The 8711-nt window shown below is 35.4% G+C and overlaps 1 long non-coding RNA gene across 1 annotated transcript; it reads left to right on the top strand.

Annotated features, from left to right (window-relative positions):
* The first annotated feature begins 1379 nt into the window (after positions 1-1379).
* Positions 1380-7163, top strand: LOC118897451. The gene is made up of 3 exons (XR_005020434.1): positions 1380-1390; positions 1706-1709; positions 7096-7163. It is a non-coding gene; the product is annotated as an uncharacterized LOC118897451 (long non-coding RNA).
* Positions 7164-8711: the final 1548 nt, after the last annotated feature.

The raw sequence follows: 8711 nt of genomic DNA, 5'->3' as shown, positions 1-8711 counted from the left end.
TATTCACATGGTAAACAGGAAGTGGATTTCCTCAAGGAGAAGGGCTCAGGTTGTGTCTGGAGAGAAACAGGAACAGGAGGAGATGGGTGGCTTGGGGTGTGTGTTATGGTCACTGGGTGGAGTGGACGGGCTGCTCTATTGTGATGAATTTCCACCTGTGACCTGAGACAGGAGGTGCAGCGGTGCAGGGGGATTACTCAGTTATGGAGGAAGCGGGGTGTGGTAACCTGAAAACTGTCATCTTGCTAACATCAAAAATGGAATCTTTTTATTACTGTATCTTCCTGTATTTGCATCATTCATAGTGATTCCAGGTTGAACTATAAGAATCTCACTACTTTGATATGACTTCTAACGTAACTATTATGTCTCATAAGTTTACACTGAACACTATCATTTATTATTATTTTAATATCTCCCTTATATTGATGGCATTGTCTTGGTTTATGTTCCTTATGTAAGTAGGCTATAGAATCTGTGAATTTCATTTTAATATAGGAAATAATGTTATAAAACTTTTGTTCTTAAAAAGTGTCACTGAGTCTCATAGGTTTAAGAATTTCTGTATTAAAATGTGGACTTTTCTGAGATTTAGAAAAATGCATAAGGAGTGGTAGGGAAAACTTAAGGGGACATTCATAAAACAACATTTTTTCCGAGGGCTATAACATGTAATATTATTTCCCCAAGTGAATTTATTATCCTAACTTTCTATGCATATCTTTACTAACCTACATACAGATGGTTTTTGGAGCAAGATGCTTTGTCCCAAATCTTTCAAGGAAAGACCTTGATTGAACAATCTATGCTGCAAATTTTAAAAAAGAAAAAAGAAAAATCAGTATATGCCAGAAGGCTTCCATAAGCCCATGGTGATCCATGAGTTTGGAAGCCTTAGGCTGGATTATCTGCCTTAAATTTTTAATGAATTGCTTTAAGGTATTGATTTATAAACACTGAGAACTGCTGTGTAGCAACCAAGAAGTTATTTCACAAATAACTACAGAAAACACACACTTGGAATCAACAAATGGCAAAACACAGGTGAGGGAAAAAGCATTGATAAAGATACTCTATTTACTGGGAATTTAGAGTGATAGAATTAGACGGTCTCCACAGAGAAAGGAAAAACCTGTATAATGAAGTTCTAAAAAATAAAACTTCTGAGGTACTTTGGTCATCCTCAATCAGTAAGTACACTTCATTTTTTGGGTGGTGGGCAAACATGATGACATTTTTGCAGCTTGAAATTGTATGCTTATTGGGAGTGGGTTCTCATAAAGTCTTTATCATGCACAGAACACTATTCAGACATGTTTTCACATGGTGATGCTTAAAAGGCTAAAGAGAGGTAGGGCTGTTTTCCCCTGACCCCACTGTACATATTTCTGTTCAACTTCATCTCCCCAGGAGAGGAAGATTATTTACCCATGACTGTGACCAAGCCCAGGGCATTCTTCATCTGCTGGTGTACATAAAGTGCAGGGCGGTGGGGCTCTGTAGGCTGGCACTCAGTTACATCATTTTTTGAGAATCATGTGATTGTTCATTAAAAGAGCTGGGTGTTTTATGGCCTCTCATTATTATAAATAAATATGATACTTGTTTCTTGAAAACATCCCATCCCTACTGCTAATTTCTATTCTTCTTCAAGACTCAGGTGATTCCCAAAGTGGAGAAGGTTCCATATAGCAACATAAGATAGTGCTGTAAAGGACATGGACGTAAATGCAATCCAAAAATTTTACTTCTGTCCCCTACTTTTATTTTAGACCCAACTCCTGCAGTCTCTCAACTTTCTAATTATTCCATGGTTTATTCATCTACCTCCAAATAGCTCTTAACTACCAATATCCTTTGAAAGTTTTACAAAGCATATGGAGAAAGGAGAGTGTAGGGTTTAGGTTTAAAATAGCATCTTATATAAGTCCCCGATGAAGCTTCTTCCAAATTACTTTACAAGTTACCCTGGAGCAGGAAGACAGAGTAGAAAAAAAAAGAAAGAAAAAAGAAAAAATCACAAATAGCAGAAAATTCTAGTCCTAATCTTCAACTTTAGCCACAATTTATATAGAAAGTCTAAGAATTAATGGAAATGTATTGTGAAACAGGAAAGTAGGCTCTTAATTTGATGATGATGATGATTGATTAGTAGTGGTTGTAATGGTAGTAGTTGTGCTATTAGAAATGTCAGAAAAGAATTATTAGAAGCCTGGAAAGGGAGGTCAGAAGATATTTAATCTACCTTAGACTGTCCTTCCTTATCTTAGAGATATATATACTCTGCCACAGAAAACTGGGTAGACAGGTCTATACTGCACAGCAAGTGCCTTGAACGGAAGACTTCTTCCTAAAACCGTTTACTCTGGGGAAAGTAACAAGCAGCTCTAATACCCAGGACGTGGTCTGGTACCATCAGCCAGGCTGTGGGGTTGCAGGGACCTGGTGTGGCCCTTACTGTTAGGACATACATTTTACTACTGGACACCAATTACTTCACCCAGCACCAACAGCAGACAAAGCCACTCTGCGAGTTTGATGGGCAAAGACAGAAATAGCACAACTCTGTATTCATATCGAAGCCTGATATGTGTATTCATGTCACATGCTGCAAACATGAAGACTGACCAGATATCTCCATTTACTGGCTGATATGATTGCTGCTTCTTCACCAGTTACAGATTTAGCACTGCTCCCGTCTTTCTTCCTTCTAGATGTAATACAGGCACCTAATAATAGAGAATCACCCCCACTTCATACAATCCACGACTCCCACTTCCTTGGACTCTTCTCCAATCACCTACCCCAAGTCAAATTCTGTATTAGTTTCTTTCTTATAGTTCCTGTGGAAATAAGCAAGGGGCGACCAAATGAGAACAGGCAAAGGCTATTTATTCAGAGCTTACTGTAGCAAAAGAGTCAGCCACCAACACTTGCGTTTTGGCAGGGACTCAAAGGCAGGCAGAGGAGTGGGAAGACTTTATATAGTGGAAGAAAAATGTAAGGCTTCAAATGTGCCCTGATGGGGCCTGATTGGCATGGGAAGCTGCGGGCCGGCTAACTAAAGGGGGGCAGCCTGTGTGGTTGGTTAGGGGTACATATTTGGCTTTCTCTAGTTGGTCCTAAGTTGGAAGCAGGGACAGAAATTCGGAAAGCTGCCAGTTATTAACAAGTCCTGGCCATCTGGGGTCGCTCGTTGTGGGGGTGGTGGTTTCTAAACTGGCCTCCACACACAGAGGGCAAGGAGAGACCAAAGAAAGAGGCAGACGCTCCAGATTGGTGGGTGGCAGATGAGGAACAGAGACACTCAAAACAGGTTGAGACTCCTGCTACCTGGATAAGAAAATGCTGGCTCTCACAGTGTTGGGTCTATGTCACATGCTCAAGTTCACACCTAACTACCTTAACCACCTCTTCTATATACAGGTCTTTCATACTTATACGATAGAAATGAGCAATCTGCAATATTTTTATTCCACATTTCCATTTTAACATAAAATGCAAAGCAACAGTCTCAAGGAAGAAACACTCCCACTGTGGAGCATCTCACAAATTCTTGGTGGTGTGTTGGTTTTACAAAGACAGGAAGTGAGGGGAGGGCTAGTGAATGCAGCCACAGTTCCACACGCGGTACATTTTCCCTGAATGCAATGAGCCAGTAAACCCAAATTTGTTCGACTAGAAGTACATTCCTGGTGGCCTTTGGCTAGAGGTCATTGACAGAAGTGGAGGTTCACTGAGATCCACTCAAGACCCTTGCTGACTGTTAGTCTCAAGTCAGTAAGAGGGAGCACCTCTGGGGCCCCTTGAGTCTTTGGCTAAGTTCTAGAGACAGGGGGGGGTCATATCTTGACAGACTTATGATTCTTCCAGGTCCTCTCAAGGTAAGGCTGTGCCTCCCCCCAGGCTGAACACCTGCTCCCTTTAGGATTTCTCACTAACACTTTAACTGGTATGCAGATTTGTGTAACTGACAAAATTTTACCAGTAACAATTTAGACCAGCAGTGGCTACTTTGGTAACATTTCCATATGAAAATTTTTTTTTTCCACTTGAGAGATAGGTAGGGTACCACCCAGAGAAGAACTTCTCACCTTTTGAAAGGAACAGATCATGGATTTAACATAGGAGACACCCTCTTCTTTGTCTCCATACTTCAGGAATTAATAATGATGGCTTTTAAATCACACAACTTGTTAATGGTCAGGAGACTGAATTATTAAAACAACTGTAATGCACCTCATTTGTGGATGTGTGTCCATGTTGATTTACTTGACTCTAAAGGTTATTCTCCCCTCAACTTGCAGAGGGAAAATAGTTGGTCTTTTACAGTAAACAAGTCATTTGTTTGAAGCTGACCTTCTCTCACTTTGTTTCCTTTTTTATTTCTCTCTTCCTCTTTTCCCCTCTCTTAGTAAACTTTAAAGATTTATTAATCAGGAAAAAACATAAATAAAATTTATGTCACTATGTGAGGACTCTTAGGGATATTTAAGTACAGATAAGATTCATAACACCTAAATAAAAGAAAGAAAATACATTCAAGGCTTTGTGTTTTGTTGTTGATAGTGAAAATATTATATACATAATAGTATTTGTTACTATAGCTACAAGATAAAGAGGAAGAGCCTGGGTAACAAGAAAAAGATAAAAAAAAGAATATAACGTTCTCTTTAATATTTGACTAAATTATTAAATTAAAATTATGTTTAGTGACCAGTGTTTTATATCAGTTTCTTACTTAGAATATCATCCAAGCATGCAAAAATTATTTACTAATTGAATATTTTGTCTAAGGTTTGGTTAGTTAGATCTGGAAATTACAATTTTAATAACACATTATATTCCTATGGTAACATTGTAAGAATTTACAATTTACAATGGTCTTGCACAAACCTAAACACTGTGATGACATTACTTTTATATGGTAAGCTACATTTTAAAGGCATGACTTAGGGTCTTTGTGCAAGAGTACTGTAAATTGTAAATTCTTACAATGCTGCTAATAATAGGAATATAATGTGGTAGCTAAAATTAGAACTTTCAGATTTTTAATTTTAAAATTTAGACAAAATATTTAGTTAAACAATAAATAATTCTGCATGCCTAGATGACTTTTAAGTAAGAAACTGACATAAAACTCTGGTTACTAAACATAATCTTAATTTATTAATTGAATCTTATTACTTATAATAGGTTAAAACATGCAAATTACTTTGTGTATCATATATGTACATTTACATATAATATATAATTTATATACATTTATTTTGTTACCTCCATTTCTTAAAATAATATGAAATGAATAGCATGGTGAAGAAAAAAAACTAAACTGTACTTCAGATTTCTCTTATGTCTGGAGAGGAAATACATTGGTTATTTGGTTAAAAATGGTAATTTTTATAAATGGTTGATTACACTAGGTACCATACTTAAGGGAAATACAAATATGTATATATACACATGTATACATATACACACAGAAAATGAGGGTAACTTAATAGTTTGTTTCTTGCGAAAATTATCGCTACTTTCCAAGACGGCAAATTTTGATCATTTTTCTGAAAACTGAGTTGTAGTAAGAGAGCAAAGAACAAAATTACAGAAAATTAGCCTAGTAATTGTATATGTCTATCCATCCATTCTCCAGCAGCATAGCCAAGAAATACAGTTGTCTAAAAGGAAATCAGCTAATACATGGGATCAAATCCAGATCCCTTTCAAATGGTGAATGCATAGATCTCCACTGATTCCAATATGATTTAATAGCAAAGAAATAGTTGCTCTACGAAATAAAAATTGTGAATAGTTAGAAAATGAACCATCATCCTGAAGATCCAGATGCAAAACATACAGAGAGAAAGTATCCATCACAGGAGCCATAAGGAAATTTTAGAAAACTCCATGACACACTCAACAGTAAGTGAGGAGACCTGGATTCTATAGATGGGTGAAGTGGAAATAAATAACTTATATAAAATTATCATATGATTACATGAATAATGACTAAAATATGGAAGAACGAGAAGAAAATTGCAAAAAAAAACCCTGAAATTAAAATCAAGTTGAAATTAAAATTTGTTTTTATTTTTTATTTTCTTGTTTGTGTAAACAACGTCCAAGCTGGTAAGAGTGTGGTGAGTCAAATACTTGCACACACTGGTGGTAGATGAGTCTATGGATACTATCTTCCAGGAAAGGAATTTGGCAATATTACCAAACATAAAATATATGCATTTTAACCATAGCAATTAGTCAGGAAAGTAAGGATAATAATTATAGATATGTTCGTACTCAGAACTCTGGAGGTACATGATGGGTTTCTGAATATTTTTTTTAAATGCTACAGTAAAAATTTTTAAAATAAAAATGTGGTGAAAAGCATCACAAATTTAACAAGATAATATTAATGTACTTCAGTCATGAAAGGTGGAAAAGTATGAATATATTTAAGCTGAAGAGTTAATTTGGGGGATTTACTTTTCAGTATTTTTCAATTATACTCTTGCATTTACTCTTCAGTATGTTTAAAATTTCTGCAATAAGATAATGTTTATTTTATCTTATTAAACATAGCTCATTTTATTGAAAATATACCTTTTTCTTATTATATTTTTATTTGCAAAATAATTAGAAAGTATGCCATATTCCTTGGCCCTATATCAGACAGATAAGTGAAATAGAATTCAGAGGATGTACATTGTCTAATACCACTAGAATTTTGGCAGGTTGGTGTTAGGTTAGAGGTATTTTACACAAACAAGACATATGAACTCTCAGTAGCAAAATAACAAGTCACGGGCATGAAATGTACAGCATGGGGAATATAGTCAATTATATTGTAATATCCTTGTATGTGACAGATGGTGACTAATCATCGTGATCAGTTTGTAATGTATAGAAATATCAAATCCCTATGTTGTACACCTGGAACGAACATAGTGTTGTAGGTCAATTATACTTCAATTAAAAAAAAAAAAAAGTAAACCCTGGAGGAAATGCATCAAAATGTTAATGATGGTTATATCTGGGGGCTGCGGATTATTGGTGATTGTTATTTTTTACTTTAAGCTTTTATAGATTTCTAGTCATCAGCAATGAATATGTATTGCTTGCAAAATTAGAAAGAAAACAATAAATGTCATTAAAAATGAAAAAAAAAGATTTTAAAAAAGAAATAAAGGCAAACAAGTACAAGGAACAAATAATACAAGTCTTTTATATTGTAAGCAAAATGCCAGACTATGATTCAGCAGACTTAGGTTCTGGCTCTATTAGCTTTGAATTTTAGGTTAAGGGAAATATTTCTGCTCTTATTTTCATTCTGAAAAATATAATAGTCATATAAGATGTTATCTCATGTCCTGCTGAACTTTAAAATTTAATTTTTTAAGTTAATAAAGCTCAATACTGAAAGTTATGACCGTAGATTTAATACTGGCCTCTTTAGAAGGATGGATTATCTTGCCTTATGTTTTCTTCATGATTTTATTCTCTTTCCCAATGTGTAAACAATGCAAGCTAGTAATTGTTTTTATTACATTTCCATATTTATATTCTTACATATATGTAATATTTAACCATATAATACATAATTATGTCTGGCACATAAACAGTTTTAAATTAGTCTGGTTTTAAGTATTTAAAAAGCATATGGGCTATTTTATGTATCACATATGTTTTTTAAGGAAATAAGACTGAAGTATGTATTCCTAAATAATCCCTTCTATGTGCGATGTTGAAAAATTAAACAAACTCTTCTTAATGGATAATTATTAGAACCACACAAACTCCTATCATATTAGTTTGTTTGTACAGATAATTGTGCTATTTAATAATTGTATTTATATGACCTAAGGAAGATAATATATTCATTTAGGCTGATTAAAACTTTTCTAGTAGGCAATCTTGGTGATCTACTGAACAAGTGTTGCATCAACTTCTCCTCTTAGCTAATGATATTGCTACTTCACAATCATGTCTGCAGAAAACATTACTCAGTAGAAGACTTTTGCTTAAATAACATTACTTTTTCACTAAAGCAATGCAATATAAACGGATATTGGCTGGATGCATGAAAAATGTTTCTTACTGACCAAAGCAAAATAGAAGAAATATGCAACAAGTACAGTTAAAGTGAATAAAAAACAAGTTTATCTTATTTTACACAAAAGGAGATTGCTTACTAGATTATCATTTTAAGAAGTGGAATACTTAGAAAAGATAATTTGAATTTGTATATTAGTTTGCGAGGGCTGGCCATAACAGAACTCCACAGACTAGGGGGCCTGAACAACAGGCCTTTATTTTCTGAGAGTCTGGAAGCTCGAAGTCCATGGTCTGTGTGTCGGTGGGGCTGGGTTCTTCTGAGGCGTCTCCCCTTGGCTTGCAGGTGGCTCCTTCTAGCTGTGTCCCGTGTGGTCTTTTCTCTGTGCACACGCATCTCTGGGGTCTCTCTGTGCGTTCTAATTCCCTCTTCTTACAAGGACACAGGACAGGTCGGATTAGGCTAGTGGCCTCTTTTTAACTTAATCACCTCTTGCGTGCCCTGTCTCCAGGAACACTCATAATTTGAGGTACTCAGGGTTAGGGCTTCAATTTAGGAATTTTCCAGGTACAAAATTCATCCCAGTCTGCGAATATTACTTTCAAACTTTTTCTAAACCAGTCTTGCAAATTGATGATCTAAAGATGCTGATTTTGTTTAGCTA

This window comes from Balaenoptera musculus, chromosome 6, assembly GCF_009873245.2.
Source record: "Balaenoptera musculus isolate JJ_BM4_2016_0621 chromosome 6, mBalMus1.pri.v3, whole genome shotgun sequence".
NCBI classification, from domain to species: domain Eukaryota; kingdom Metazoa; phylum Chordata; class Mammalia; order Artiodactyla; family Balaenopteridae; genus Balaenoptera; species Balaenoptera musculus.
This window is presented reverse-complemented; position numbering and strand designations above follow the sequence as displayed.